The sequence below is a fragment of the Pristiophorus japonicus genome, chromosome 1, assembly GCF_044704955.1.
Source record: "Pristiophorus japonicus isolate sPriJap1 chromosome 1, sPriJap1.hap1, whole genome shotgun sequence".
Taxonomy (NCBI): Eukaryota; Metazoa; Chordata; class Chondrichthyes; family Pristiophoridae; genus Pristiophorus; species Pristiophorus japonicus.
In genome coordinates this window covers 318,702,677-318,719,434 of record NC_091977.1, presented here as the reverse complement: position 1 = coordinate 318,719,434, position 16,758 = coordinate 318,702,677, and the positions used below count along the sequence as shown (strand labels likewise).

The 16,758-nt window shown below is 41.8% G+C and overlaps 1 protein-coding gene across 4 annotated transcripts in view; it reads right to left on the bottom strand.

Moving 5' to 3' along the window:
• LOC139272308 (myelin basic protein-like) overlaps positions 1 to 16,758 on the bottom strand; it is a 271,092-nt gene that overhangs the window by 239,659 nt on the left and 14,675 nt on the right. The window contains exon 2 of one of the 4 annotated variants that reach the window (XM_070888585.1): positions 11,558 to 11,670. The exons of 2 other annotated variants lie outside the window; for them this stretch is intronic. The gene's annotated coding sequence lies outside the window, so the exon portion shown is untranslated. Of the gene's footprint in view, positions 1 to 10,100; positions 10,161 to 11,557; positions 11,671 to 16,758 lie in introns of those variants that run through there. One more of the 4 variants, XM_070888586.1, reaches the window with a different exon arrangement.

Sequence of the window (16,758 nt, the reverse complement as noted above, 5' to 3'; positions counted from 1 at the left end):
TGCAGACTTCGGCCACAACCGGAGAATTCTTTTTAAGAAACTACTCCATCGCACATCCTCGCACTGACAAAACTGCTTGCAGTCAATTCTGACCCGAGGAGCGGTTGGGTGGAGTGACTGAGATGATATAGGGCAAAATTCAAAGAAGAAAGCACAATAAAGACTAATACATTTTTGCAGTGTGCACTTCAAGTAGTATGTTCGACTTCCCTCCCTTTATTTGACATAATTCAGTACGATTTAGATGATCAATTTGCCGTGAACATTATCAAACGTAGCAAACAAAATGGACCGCATTTTGCAGACATGCGCAATTAAACTCAGAAGTTGCTCTGCGCTTCCAGCCCGCTGTTTATTCGCCGCTGACTGCAAAGTCCAGGCCATTAATATTTCATGAGAGAGAGCGAGAGAGAGAGAGAGAGATAGATAGAGTCAACGAGAAAGAGAAAAAGGAGAAAACCAGCACCACAAACACCATATTATGGTGGAATATCGGTTAACTGCTGCAGGGATCCCAATCTCAGCATCAAAGGAGGGAGACGTTGGTCACGCAAGAGGTCTATGAGTTTCTCAGGAGGTAAAGTGTAGAAGAGTTATCTCTGAGTCAGCTGTTGAGCTTTTCCTGACATCGATTTCAAAATAGTTACAACAGGATACAGATAGTATGTGGTACAGTGAGAAAATTAATCATAGAAGTATACAGCTCAGAAGGCGACCATTCGATCCATCGTGCCTATGCCAGCTCTTTGAAAAAGCCATCCAATTAGCTCCACTCCCCTTGCCCTTTCCCCATAGCCCTGCAATTTTTTTTCTTTGAGTATCTATCCAATTCCCTTTCAAAAAAGCTACTATTGAATCTGTTTCTGCCACCCATTTAGGCAGTGCATTCCAGATCACAACAACTTGCTACGTAAAATAATTTCTCTTCCCCTCCCCTCGAATTCTCCCTAATAAATGAGTCAAACTCCCAATTAAAAACAAAGATATGCTACATTTATGACAAGTGTTGGTTCCTTTTGTTTTAAGTTTCAATTTCACTTCCTTAACACGAGAAGGTCCTTTATTTTTGATGTTGCCATACGAGCCCATTCCCTCCTGATCACCCCAAATAAAAGGAACAAAGCTAAATTATCTGGGGTAAAAAAAAGTACAAGGTCACCTCTTTAACACTTAGATCAATAGGATGATTTCAGTTGTCAAATAAAAAGACGAGGTCAGAGTAGAATGCTTGCTTTGGGAGTCTCGTGTCTGGCATGCAGACTATGTGACCTGCCCAGCGGAGCTGATTAAGTGTGGTCAGAGCTTCAACGTTGGGGATGTTGGCCTGTTTGAGGATGCTAATTTTTGTACGTCTGTCCTCCCAGGGGATTTGCAGGATCTTGCAGAGACATCACTGGTGGTATTTCTCCAGCGACTTGAGGTGTCTACCTCAATGTAGGAAATGCATTACATTCGACATAGTCCTGCAATTTCCTCAAAGCTTTGCCAGATGGGTGACAGACATCCTATTTTATGCTCATAAACATAGTTTCTTCCAGCAAAGTTACATTGGCAGAGTGGGAGTGGCACTGAGAAAATTCCTGGCCTATAGTAACTTTGCCCCCTCTTCCCCCAACAGCCTCATGTTCTAATAAATAAGTTAAACCCTCCCCGCCCCCACTTCCCCACACAATTTCCCCCCTGTAATTGTGGGTTTTTTGGATGCTCATCAAGGCTAGGAATGCCAGCGCTGGGAAATGGAACTCTTTCCATTTCAGGTGCCCAGTAGCAGCATCACGCATTCTCAGATACAAAGTGAAGGTCCCTCTACTTTGCCCCAACAATATGCCTTATTCCAAACCTCAAAAGAAACACCCCCGAATAGCACAGTATGTCATCTTCTCTCCCCACCCCTGTCTCCTAGTCCCAAACCAACTGCACCTAGGCTTTGTCTGAATGACATTACCAATCTGTGCTAAATTCCCAGGTCCAAAGGTGAAAGGTCGAACCAACTGCATCTCTCAGCTCCTCTCAGAATTTTAATATTTAATGGAGAAGGGGAGAGGGTTGTTAACAAAGAGGCAATGGTGAGATACTCTCTGTCAATTTCCCTTTATCTCTTTAAGAGCTTTATCCCTTACCAAAACAGAGCGCCTGTTTTATAATTATCCAGTGCGGTGGAATCAGACATCAATTATTTTTTAAATGTAGTTAGTTATTATGATCTGGAACGCTCTGCCTGAAAGGGCAGTGGAAGCAGATTCAATAGTAACTTTCAATGGGGAATTGATATTACATTTGCAAGGCTATGGGACTAACTGGATAGCTCTTTCATAGAGCCGGCACGGAACGATGGGCCGAATGCCCTCCTCCTGTGCTGTTATGATTCCATATTCCGAATAGATATGAATGCACATAAAACATTAGAGTTAAACATGCATAGAATACAGTTCCTGTAGGAAACAAATTGGAATAAAATTTAAAAGAAAAAATAACTTGCATGTATATAGTGCCTTTTACACGCTCAAGATGTCCCAAAGCACTGCTTAGTCATTTCCTTTTGAAGTGTAACCACAGTTGTTCTCTCTGTAAAGTCTTCAAGCTTGAATTGTCGCCTTCACCTGCTCCCTGCATCTCCAACTCCAACTCAATCTGCCCAATACCTTGCCTTTACCAGACATTCAGTACCCGCACATCTCTTGAAACAGGCTATAGCCTCTTGGAAGCACACTCATGGGCCCCCTCCCCCGCTCCCTCCCACCCCCCCACCCTACCCTGCCACCACAAGGACACCATTAACACCAGTTTGAAGACCAGCAGTTGACAGGAGATGCCCAAATTCACACTTTCCAAAGTGGGTCAACTTCATGTTTGATCCTTTAGGGATTCTCAGCCAGTAGGCTATGGGTTCAAGACCCACTCCAGACTCTTGAGCACAAATATCTAGAATGACACTACTGAGGGAGTGCTGCTCTGTCAGAGGTGCTGTCTTTCGGATGAGATGTTAAAATCGAGGCCTCGTCTGCTCTCTCAGGTGGACGTAAAAGATCCCATGACACTATTGTAAAGAATAACAGGGCAGTTCTCCCCAGTGTTCTGGCCATTATCTATCCCTCAACCATCACCACTAAAAAAAAAATTAGATGGTCATTTATCTCATTGCTGTTTGTGGGAGCATGCTGTGCACAAATTGGCTGCCACGTTTCCCTACATTACAAAAGCAACTACACTTCAAAAAGCACTTCTTTGGGACGACATGAAGTCATTAAAAGTGCTATAGAAATACAAGTTCTTTCTTTTTCATCCAAACCATCAAGGTGACAGCAACATGGAGGTTACTGATAACGCATCAGCGAATAACTAACTGATCAAGGAATCTGAAATGGTTATACTGCTCGTGTCCTTTAAGACTGCTGCACTACACCGCATTCCACTTATTTTTAGATTTACTTTGCACATAATTATGCTAACATTGCAACTAGGTGGTAGCTTGGCATCGCATCACATGATGTCAGTCCTTTTTTGCAGCAGCAGCAGCAGATCACAGGCGTGCAGAGCAACAATACAACAGATATGATCAGTGAGTGGTTGGGTACGGCGCAAAATTCAGAGGGATAGTACAAAACTTTACTGGTGCTGTGTCAATACAATGAAAACAGAGGGGATCAGCTGTAATGCAGTATTCTAGTTCTCAGTGAATATGTGCCATTGCAGGACAAGAGATGGGTTAGGTCAGGGTACAACTCATATCATTAACAAGCATCTGAAGGGTAATATAAATCGTCCGAACATGGCTAGAAGCCTGAAGGTTCAGAATTGACAGGGGTCCTCTTTTTCCTTTGAGTTAATGATAGGAATTGTTAGCCAATTATGCAGAAATATGTCACAAAATAAAAATGATACTTTTGTCAAGAATTAAAAACACACTGAATCACATTGCAACATTACGCGCACTACCGAAGGAAGCGGGGGGGGGGGGGGGGTGGAAATCAGTTATAGGAGATGGAGGCAGCAGCTGTGAAGATTTATTTCTGGGGAGTGAGTATAGCTAGGCTTATTTAAGAAGATAAACGGTTGTATGTTTCTCTCCGTCTCATCCGAAATAAAGCTCAATGTAAGCTCGAGAAACAGCACCTCATCTTTCGATTAGGCACTTTACAGCCTTTTGGACTCAACATTGAGTTCAACAATTTCAGATCATAACCTCTGCCCCCATTTTTTCGGATGGCAGCTGTTGCTGACAATTTTGATATCTCCATTTGCACCTCCTCTAGACCCATCTTTTGTTTCTTTACTTGTCCCATTATCATCGCCTTTTGCCTTGCACCGTCCTCCCTTTTGTTATTTAATCTCTCCTGCCTTCCACCCTAACACAGATCTTCCCTTTTGTTCTTTTCACCCCGCCCCCCCTGTCCCTGCCTCTGAACTTGCGAACACCCTGTTACAGCTCTAGCTTTTTCCAGTTCTGAAGAAAGGTCACGATCTGAAACGTTAGCTGATTCTCGCTCCACAGATGCTGCCTGACCTGCTGAGATTTCCAGGATTTTCTGTTTTTTTTTTCCCCGAGTTCTCTGAGTGAAGAAGTTTCTCCTCATCTCGGTCCTAAATGGCTTACCCCTTAGGCTGTGACCCCTGGTTCTGGACTTCCCCAACATCGGGAACATTCTTCCTGCATCTAACCTGTCCAATCCTGTCAGAATTTTATATGTTTCTATGAGATCCCCTCTCATTCCTTCTAAATTCCAGTGAATATAAGCCTAGTCGATCCAGTCTTTCTTCATATGTCAATCCTGCCATCCCGGGAATCAGTCTGGTGAACCTTCGCTGCATTCCCTCAATAGCAAGAATGTCTTTCCTCAGATTAGACCAAAACTGTACACAATATTCAAGGTGTGGCCTCACCAAGGCCCTGTACAACTGCAGTAAGACCTCCCTGCTCCTATATTCAAATCCTCTTGCTGTGAAGGCCAACATGCCATTTGCTGCCTTCACCGCCTGCTGTACCTGCATGACAACTTTCAATGACTGATGTGCCAACCGGTCTCGTTGCACCTCTCCTTTTCCTAATCCGTCACCATTCAGATAATATTCTGCCTTCCTGTTTTTGCCACCAAAGTGGATAATCTCACATTTTATCTACATTATACCACAGAAAGTTGTTGAGACCAGTTCGTTAGATATATTCAAAAGGAGTTAGATGTGGCCCTTACGGCTAAAGGGATCAAGGGGTATGGAGAGAAAGCAGGAATGGGGTACTGAAATTGCATGATCAGCCATGATCGTATTGAATGGTGGTGCAGGCTCGAAGGGCCGAATGGCCTACTCTTGCACCTATTTTCTATGTTTCTATGTTTCCAGTATCAACAGTATTTTGCTTTTGTGTTGTATGTTTGTTTACAATTATAAAGCATTTTTAATTAATAATTGTCAGTTTTAAATGCAATTTCTTTTTTGTGATGAAAGAGACAGAATAGTGGTCTCAACTATTCACAGTATTTCTTAACGACTTAGATGATGGAATACAAAGTCATATATCCAAATTTGCCAAAGACACAAAAATAGGCAGCCTTGTAGGCAGTGTAGATCAAAGCATAACATTACAAAGGGATATTGATAGATTAGGGATATTGATAGATTAAGTGAATAGGCAAAGTCATCCACTTTGGACCTAGAAAGGATAGAACAGTGTACTTTCTAAATGGTTAAAAGCTAAAAACAGTGGAGGTCCAAAGAGACTTGGGTGTCCAGGTACATTGATCATTAAAATGTCATGAATAGGTACAGAAAATAATCAAAAAGGCTAGTGGAATGCTGGCCTTTATATCCAGAGGACTCAAGTACAAGTGATAGAAGTAATGCTACAGCTATACAAAACCTTGGGGAGATCACACCTGGAGTACTGTGAGCAGTTCCTGGCACTGCATCTTAGGAAGGATATATTGACCTTGGAGGGAGTGCACTGTAGGTTTACCAGAATGAAACCCGGACTTCAAGGGTTAAGTTACAAGGAGAGATTACACAAATTATGATTGTATTCCCTCGAATTTTAGACGGTTTTGAGGGGTGGTCTGATTGAGGTTTTCAAGATATTAAGGGGAACAGAAAGGGTTGATAGAGAGAAACTATTTCCGTTGGTTGGGGATTCTAGGAATAGGGAGCATAGTTAAAAATTAGAGCCAGAACTTTCAGGAATGAAATTAGGAAACACTTCTACACACAAAGGGTGGTAGCAGTTTGGAATTCTCTTTCGCGAACAGCAATTGATGCTGGATTAATTGTTAATTTTAAATCAGAGATTGATAGCTTTTTGTTAATCAGATGTATTAAGGGATATGGGCCAACGGCATGTATGTGGCGTTAGGCCATAGATCAGCCATGATCTTCTTGAGGAGCTAAATGGCCTCCTCCTGTTCCTATGTTCTTTGATCGCCATGAGTAAATGCTACAAGTGTTTTGCTCTAAGTACAGCTTCAATTAATGCACTCATCTTTTGCCTTTGAAATTTAAATCATCATCATAGGCAGTCCTGAATTTGAATAAGCTTTGAATCAACATATTGTACTCAGGCTGTGAGGAGTGCCCTACATAAATCTCTCATTGTTTCCCTGCATATGTAATACAGCATTTATTATGATTTAGAGGCACGCTCAACAAACACAAGGATAGGTCATTCAGTTTGTGCGGGTCTATTATGGAGCCCTTAATACAAACATAGATGTTCCAGAGTAGTTAATAAAAAGGTTTCAAAGTTTCATAACAGGAGATCAACCAGATTAGAACCATCTGGTCACAAGAGATAACAAAAAGGTGATTCACTATTCAAAGAAGCATGGCCTTTGTGAAAAAAATAATGGTCATCAAACCTTATCTGTAAGCAAAGAGTAGATCACATCATTGTGTTACCTTGGTGGGTATACACCTCTCCCTCTACAGAACATCTTTTTTCCCCACAAAGGGTTAACAAGAAAACAGTCCTTCATAATCTGAAAAAAAAAGGCCCCTCTCGCAGCATGATGTAAATCAATCTTGCAGAATGTCAGCTATAGTACAGTACTAAATATTGTGAACTAAGCAATACCTTTTATTGTTGGTTAAAAATAAAAGGCAATACTGACTAAAGATCCCACTTCCCTTCTTCCATCCCCACAGCATTGCTTTTGTATAGTAATCTACATTGAGAAAAATATTTGAGCTTTTTCTCCAAAGATTTAGACTAAACAAACAGCTTGCATTTATATATTTGTCAAAGAGGTAGGTTTTAAGGAGCGTCTTAGAAAAGGAGTGTGAGAAGGAGAGAGGTTTAGGGAGAACATTCCAGAGTTTTGAGCCAAGGCAGCTGAAGGCACAGCTGCCAATAGTGGAGAGATGGAAATCGGGGAGGCACAAGAGACCAAAAAATACTACACTGAAAAGTCCAACACTAAAGTCTACACAGATACCTTGTTGGAATTAAAAATGCCTTCTCACTGCTCCTGAAAAGATTTCTCCATCTCTAGTCATTCAGTCAGCAACTAGTGTTTATGTCCTCAAAGCCTCCTTGATAAAGTGTAACATCCCCACTGACACCTGGGAATCCCTGGCCCAAGACCGCCTTAAGTGGAGGAAGAGCATCCAGGAGGGCACTGAGCACCTCGAATCTAGTCACCAAGAGCATGCAGAAACCAAGCCCAGACAGTGGAAGGAGCATGCTGCAAACCAGGCTCCCCACCCACACTTGCCTTCAACCACTGTCTGCCCCACCTGTTAGAGACTGTAATTCCCACATTGCATTGTACAGTCACCCGAGATTTCGAGGAACTGCCTATGATGGTGATGTCACTATAACCAAAGTTTTTTAATCAATTAACAACAGACATTGAACAAAGCATTAACTGTCCTGGATGCAGTGACGAAATAGTAGCCTCTATTCTGTAATTTTGTTTTGGACTATACATGACTGGGATTTGTGTTCAAAAAAAATAATGACATTGGACTCATACTAAATAGCAGTCAGGTAAGGCAAAGCAGCTGCACAGCAGGCACTGTTAAGTCAATGATTAAACTCAACAGGAAGGGCTGATTGGAAACTGTCACTGCAATGGTTCAGCGGCAAAGCATAAACCATGAAAGAACACAATCAGCGCTGTTTTTAAAAACATCTGGTTCAACCAAACTCCCGGTTCTGCCCAACAATATTGACACTTGGCCTGCGAGTATGGAAACCAGCTCCAAGGAGCGCAGAATTAGGGTAGCCAATTATTAATATAGAATGGGGGTGCCCACCCAGAAATCAAAGAAAGACTTGCATTTATACAGCGCCTTTCACAACCTCAGGATGTCCCAAAGCGCTTTACAACCAATTTTGAAGTGTTGTCACTGTTGCAATGTAGGAAACGCTGCAGTCAATTCGTCCACAGCAAGTTGTCATAAACAGCAATGAGACAATGGCATATAATATATAGCACAAAAACAGGCCTATCAGCCTAACTGATCCAAGCAGGTGTTTATGCTCCACACGAGCCTCCTCACAACCCATCACCTTCTATTTCTCTATTTCTCTCTCTCTCGTGCTTATCTAGCTTCCCCTTAAATATATCTATGCTATTCGCCTCAACTATTCCTTGTGGTAGCGAGTTCCACATTCTAACCACTCTCTGCGTAAAAAAAGTTTCTCCTGATTCCCAATTGGATTTATTACTGACTATCATATTTATGGCCTCTTAGTTTTGGTCTCCCCCTCTAGTGGAAACATCTTATTTACGTCTACCCTACCAATCCCTTTCTTAATCTTCTCAGGTCACCTCTCAGTCTTCTCTATCTAGAGAAAAGTAATGACCAGATAATCTGGTTTCACTGATAATGATTGTGAGGGAAAAATATTGGCTTAGACACCGAGAAGAACTCCCTTGTTCTTCTCCAAAACAGTGTCACGAGATTTTTGACATCCACCCGAGAGGCAGACGAAGCCTTGCTTTAATGTCTCATCTGAAAGACGGCACCTGAGAGAGCAGCACTCCCTCAGCACTGTAGTGGGAGTGTCAGCCTGGATTTATGCTCAAGTCTCTGGATTGGGACTTGACCTCCTGACTCACAGCTGACATTATGAAGTCAGAGACTCGAGGTGAGTTATAAATCCATGGCCGCTAAAGAAATAATCCCTTCCACGAAGTCGACCTTGGAAGCCAGTTTCTTAAGATCCACATTTTCCTTTCTCACATATTGCTTTTTAAATAAAAGTTTTATCCACAAAAAAAATGCCAAATGTGTATTATTTTGCAAGACGCAATTTTTAAATATGATTTTGTGAGTAGGATTGACAAAAATCAGCCAAATTCAACAAACTTTTTCATACCAATCTTTTAAATGCTTCTGCAACCATTATAAATGATGGAAAGTTGAGTACTACAGATATGGAGAGTGCAATTGTTAAATATAAATGGGTCAATGGAATTTTGAGACATCCCAATAGAATAGAATTCTAGCAGAAATATGAAAGATGGTTGGGTGGTTGACATCTGGATATTAAACAGATTAGCAAGATACTTAAAATAAAATGCAAGTAGGAAGCTTTTATTTTTCACAAATCATGTTGCGATAACTACATTAACATTAGGTGTTGTACATCTTTTAGAGAATAGTCACAAGTTTTTTTTAAATCAACACCCTTGTACAGCTGAAATAATTTTGTTCATTTTCATAAAGTTAAGTGATGGAAATACATAGCAGGTCAGCATGTGAACGATAATGGGGACAAGTTGAGTTTACCATTTCAAATATGGACAATGACCCTTCACCAGATAACCGAGACTCCTGCTATGTATTTCTTTCAGATTTCCATTCCATACCCACACCCTCTCCCCTCCCCCCAAATCATAACCTAGAGCAGCAGAGCAGATGGGTTTCCATCTGCATTAGTCTCCTAGGATTGGTAGTTGGCAGACTGCAGTCCATATACAGATCACAGAAGCAGAATCACTACAGGCCGTTCTGTCTGTCGGAACACACACTTCTCAGTAACTTACAAAGGAAATTATAGTAGTTTACGTTGTGTAGAAGATTCTAGATTTATACATCGTACTATGCTGCAAATTGTAACAGAATAACATACAGTTTAACTGCCCCAATATATACCATCTACTCACGATGTGAAAGAATTAAGTTTTCATTGAATTTCAGCCAATTCAGCGACAGTCTCACCCACTGGTAGAGCACAATTCTTTGACCATCTATTTAAACGGTTGAAAATCACATGTCACGTTCACTGGGATGTACAATATGTAATAATGCAGAAGGCTTCTTTGACACCACCTCCTAATTCCGCGATCCCCCACCACCTAGAAGGACAAGGGCAGAAGGTGCATGGGAACACCATCACCTGCAAGTTCCCCTTCAAGTTACACACCATCCCGACTTTGACATATAATCGCCGTTCCTTCATTGACACTGGGTCAAAGTTCTGGAAATTCCCTACTCAGCAGTGCTGTGGGACTACCTTCGCCACAGGGACAGCAGCGGTTCAAGAGGGCAACTCACTACCATCTCAAGGGCAATTAGGGATGGGCAATAACTGCTGGCCTTGCCAGTGACGCCCACATTCCATGAATGAATAATTTTTTAAAAACTAGTTCATGCTTTACATTATCCTAATATTTTAATAAAGAAAATAGGGGAAGGGCTTGCAACAAGTTCCAGCACCCACTGTGAATGGACAAACTTGTTGTCCATCAGAAGAACCAAGTTGTACTCACAAATGTCTACTGGGAATTACTGTAACCTACTACTTTGAATCCTTCATGCTAGCAGGCTCAGCTATAACCATTTGTGAACTGAATGCTCAGGATCCTCACATAGGCTTCTGATGGAAAACATAGAGGGGCATTTCTGACAGAAAACCCTATTGTATGAGTCATTTGAATCATTTACTTGTAATCTTTGTATTTGTTTAAATGTTTAGTTACACACATTTAAATGCAATTCATGGGTCCTCAATTTTTCATCTTGTGTGTCTAAATCTCAGCTCAGCGGGAAACCCAAGTTGGCAATTAATGGGTTTTTCCTGAATGTGTTTCCCTCTGCCCACCACCCCCGCACACCCCCTATCTCACACCCACCTCACCCCTTATCCCACCCCCACCTCACCCCCATCCCACACCCACACCACCAGCCACCCCCCCCACCCCCTATCCCATACCCACCTCACCCTCTATCCCCACAGCACCAGACCCCCCACCCCTCCGCCCCCCCCCCCCCACACACCCCCCGCCCCATGAGCTTGGTTCATCTCTTTCCTTTGATTGATTGATGTATCTTGTTGACTGGACTCGGTGTTTCAATATGTACTTAGTACTTTGTTATGTTTTCTAGCAATTTTTCTCTGTCCCCTCCCTCCTCTGTTCAGATTTGTTGCTGTTTTATGAATACAACATTTCAACCAACGGTCAGTAAATTTGCATTTAAAATTATATGATGTCTGAATTGTGACAAAAGTAAATGCTAGATGGAATGATGGATAGATGGATAGAACAATAGATAGATGGATGGATAGCACAATAGATAGATGGAATGGGATATATTAGCAGATCTCTGTGGCATTACTCACAGTGAGTAAAAGGTTACGCTGTTCCAAAGAAGATTGAGGTGCACATTGTAGGAGCAAGAAGTTTGAAAAAGTGCTGGCCAGAGAGACTGGAGTAAATATCTTTTGATTGGTTCCTAGAAGAAAAAGAAAGAAAGTTTTTCTCACCTATTGTAGACAGATAAATACAATTATATAGAGCAATCAAGTGTCTTGAAGGGCAATGGAGTAAGGACCAAAATAAATACAATTACTTCTATAGATATGAACAATCTCAGTATAAACAAAAGGAAGGTAGTTGCTGTACCCATTTAGAATACATTGCACATCACAAAATATAAAAGATTCAGTAGCCCAGATTTGCGATAGAAATAATGGTGAGTCCACCATTATTAAAGTGTAAATTGGATAGCAACTTCCGACATCCACACGTGCGCAGTTAAACGTGGAAATCAGGAAGTTGCTGTCCGATTTGCCCTGCTCCTCCAGAAATTGCTCTATACTGGTACCTCACCATTGAAACATGTGAAGTTGCTCTACTGACGTGATAGATACCTCCTATTCCCACCAGAAAAAGTTAGGGCTTGTCCATTATAGTGTAAGTGAATTTTTAATGGTGTGATAAGTCTTCATTACTGCCAAACAACCTCTCTGGCACTGAAAATTTACTTTTACGTGTGGAGACTCATTCCTTCAGAATTTAGTTATTGTTGGAGATTTTAAAAAAATTAAACAATTACATTTCTAAAAAATTCAATGTTTTTCTTTTTCTCTTTTCTCTCTCTTAATCCCATCGTTATTTCACTTTCCGTACATGATTTGGTATTTAATTGGATAGTCTAACTTACACTTCTTGGTTTAGACTCTGCGGTACTCGTTATCCATTCTTCAATCTGATTGGTTAAGAAGATACACCATTGCTTGCCCTGTTCACATAGGTCCTAGATGCCCCCCACCTGTAGAGGTTGCAGCGTCGAATTGGCTCTCTAATTACAACAAGTTCCAGTGCAAAACCCCACAGAAAGTCTGTGGGAAAGTGCAAGTGTAATGAACGGCAGATGCCATTCGTTCACCGCTGATCCCAAAATCCGGCCTAATGGATCACCTGTAATGTCCTGCAACCAATGTTGGACATTCAAGTTTTTTTCCCCAGAAAGGTAGATCAGATTGGTTCATGGTTTACCTTAAGGATAGTGACTGGGATAGTGGGAGGAAGAGGTGTATTTAAAAATAATGCACTTGTGGCTATTTTAATTAACAGACTGCAAAAACCAACAACATGGTTATTTACATAATTTACCTCAGCAATAGTCCACAAGCTCATGATCATGCTGTTTTAAATTACTTTTTAAAAAATAGAGAATTAGCTTCTTCACCATCAGACTGGAATGGGTAGGACTTAAAGAACAAGTCCTTGCATGATCTGTGGAATGTTCCTTACAGGCAGAAGGATACTTAAAACCTGAATTCCAGAGCAAAATTGAAGAGGGAGAGATTTGCATTAGTGACACGACCAAAGTCAGTAAAAAAACATTTACCAAAGTGATCAGTGAATACATAACCCCCACAATTCAAGTGCTAGCAAAGTACTCAAAATTGAGCCTCAGGTTTATAACACAGCATGAGGCCTCTCCAAGAAAACACTTCCCAGCAATTTACAATACCATGCAGGAAGCTCCCAAGCAAGAATATGCACTTTCTTTTATAACTTCTACTTTTAACCAGATCATTTTCTGCAAAGGAATTCAAGTTGGTAGCTCGAAAAAAAAAAGGGGCATTGCTTAACAAGGAACCAATGCAGGTCACCGAGCACAGGGGTGATGGGTGAACGGGATTGGTGCAAGTTAGGACATGATCACCAGAGTTTTGGTTGACCTCATGTTTATGGTGGGGGGGGGGGGAAAGTGAGGATAGAATCCTGGAGGACGACCAGGAGAGCATTAGTCAAGTCTAGGAGAGAATAAAGGCATAAATGAGGGATGAGTGGAGACAGGAGCAGAGTCGGGCAGTTATGGAGGTGGAAATAGGCAGGCTTAGTGATGGCGCAAATGTGTGATTGGAAACCCATCTCGGGGCCAAATATGACACCAAAGTTGCAAACAGTCTGATTCAGCCTCAGACAGTTGCCAGGGAGAGGGATGGAGTCGGTGGCTAGGGAACAGAGTTTGTGGCGGGGACCAAAGACAATGGCTTCGAACAATGGAGAGGATCTAACCCAAGGAGGTTGTGGTATTCCAACTGCACAGTAACCAATACAACTAGATGTTAAAAATCTACGTCCTCATCAGTGTTAGGTGCTAGCTGTATGGTAGCACTTAAGTCTGAGTCAGAAGTATGTAGATTCAAGTGCTACTCCAGAGACTTGACCACACAATCTAGCCTGACACTCCAGTGCAGTATTGAGGGAGTGCTGCAATGTTGGAGGTGCCGTCTTTCAGGTGAGATGTTAAACTGAGGCCCCGTCTGCCCCTTCAGATGGACGTAAAAGATCCAACAATGTTCTCCTTAGTTTCTTGGCCAATATTTATCCCTTAACCAACATCATTAGAAAAACAGATTATCTGGTTATCATATTGCTGTTTGTGGGAAGATGTTGACTATGTTTCTTGAGAAATACCACCAAAGATGTCTCTGCATCGAAGCACTGACCACACTCAACCAGCTCCATTGGGTGGGCCACATTGTTCGCATGCGTGACACGAGACTCCCAAAGCAAGCGCTCTACTCGGAACTCCTACACAGCAAGCGAGCCCCAAGTGGGCAGAAGAAACGTTTCAAGGACACCCTCAAAGCCTCCTTGATAAAATGCAACATCCCCACCGACAGCTGGGAGTCCCTGGCCAAAGACCGCCCGAAGTGGAGGAAGAGCATCCAGGAGGGCGCTGAGCACCTCGAGGCTCGTCGCCGAGAGCATGCAGAAAGCAAGCGCAGGCAGCGGAAGGAGCATGTAGCAAACCAGTCCCACCCACCCTTTCCTTCAACGACTGTCTGTCCCACCTGTGACAGAGACTATAATTCCCGTATTGGACTGTACAGTGACCTGAGAACTCACTTTTAGAGTGGAAGAAAGTCTTCCTTGACTTAGAGGGACTGCCTATGATGATGTTTGTGGGAGCTTACTGTGCGCAAATTGGCTGCCGCATTTCCTACACGAAAACAGTGACTACACTTCAAAAGTACTTCATTGGCTCTAAAGTGTATTGGTTAGTCCTGAGGTCGTGAAAGGTGCTGTATAAATGCATGTTCTTCCTTTTTGTTTTTAAACATAATGTTATCATGCAAGTTTATCAGTGCCTTATGCTGATAAACATTTCAACTGGAGCAAGTAGCCCAACTCCCTGTTTAATTGCTGTGTACAGTCAACGCAGCAGGAATGTACTCCACCTGAATGGGGAGGTACATCATGCTCAGCGCCTCAAGAAAGGTTAAATAGCTTTATCAGAAAGTAAATGTGACGAGTATGAATAAACATTAAACACTTGCATCACAGGAAGCCATACATGGGCCATCACATTATGCTGACACAAGATATAATGCACACACGCCAGCATTCTACTAATTTTTCGATAGTCTAATCCCTTACCAAAAATACTTGTATAAGTGCATGGAATACTATGTGCAGTAAAAAGAACCATGTACACGATTAATGCTACTGTCAAGGATTGGGAGTTCTGTCGTCTTCTAAATATTTAATATTTATGGGATTGTGGTAGACACTTATGTCCTATAGCTGACTGGGCACAGCCTGGCTAATTGGAATATACAAATCATCTGACTCTGCTTCCTGCCATCACTCGCTCATTAGATATAAATATAATGATTGTGAAATTTATTTTCTTTGCTGACTTGTTATATTCAAGAGCATGGGGTAAGGCGAATGACAGGTGGGTAGAGTGAAATCTGCATCGCCTACAGTTAGCAAATATCAAAATACTTGCAGTACACATAGGTGCCAGAAACAGATCTACTTCCAGAGAGGAGATTGAGCTAATCTCTGGAGTTGCTGACACATTGGGGGCAAGAGTCCACGGCAGCAGACAATCTGTGTTTTAAATCCTACCGATGACTTCAAAACTTCATCATGAAAGATATTTTCCCTTTGTTCCAGCTGAAATACTAAGAGGACAGGGATATTATCTGACATCGACCTACAGCAGTTATTTTATATGAAAAAGGTGTCCGCCGTGGCTCAGCGTCTCGCACTCTCGACTCAGAGTCAAAAGGTTGTGGATTCAAGCTCCGCTCCAGAGACTTGAACACAAAATCTCGGTGGACACTCCCAGTGCAGTGCTGAGGAAGCGCTGAACTGTCAGAGGTGCCATCTTTCAGATGAGATGTTAAATCAAGGCTTCGTCTGCCCTCTCAGGTGGATGTAAAAGATCCATGGCACTATTTCGCAGAAGAGTTCTCCCCATTGTCCTGGTCAATACTTATCTCTCAATCAAACTTAAAACAGATGATCAGGTCATTTATTTAATTGCTGCTGCGCTTCCTACATTACAACAGTGACTACACTCGATTGGCTGTAAAGCGCTTTGGGATGTCCCTAGGTCGTGAAATAGAAATGCAAGTAATTCTTTCTCGTTCATGTTTTTTTCACCAAGCAGTTGAGTAAATTGGGACGAGTAATAAATGCTCTGTGAACATTCGAGTTCAAGTAACTGCTTCATGTTGTAGACAATCAAATTAAAGTAGGTAAACTGCTTCTGAAATCTACCGGAGATTAGAAATTTGTTCTAAAACTGATTTAAGAGTTTTGTATCGGATTTAGCAAGTTAAATGATTTTGTTTTTTAAATATTCATTCCTAGATATGGGCTTCACTGGCAAGGCCAGCATTTATTGCTGTTGGAGCGGATTTTTGGACATATACTGCACTAGTATACGGGACCAAACATTTGTTTTATTTTCCCCTTTAATGAATTTTGTAAGGGACAATACTGATGCATTATGCTTTATATAAAAAAAACAGTTAGACTTTAAGGTATGCTGGCATTGAGTTATGGAGATAGGAAAGTGAGATAATGAACACTGGAGAGTTAAGTGCTGAGTATGTTTGTTTATACCGGTGCCAAAAGCCTGCACTTGTTTATACTGCCCTGTCACAATGCAGGATGGTTAATATCAAAAGCTTAGCCTTCGATAGTAAAAACTTCGTAGTGCTAAAGCATGTGTTGTAAAGTGACGTAATTTGTAAGATAAAAGAACTTCACTGCAGATACCAAT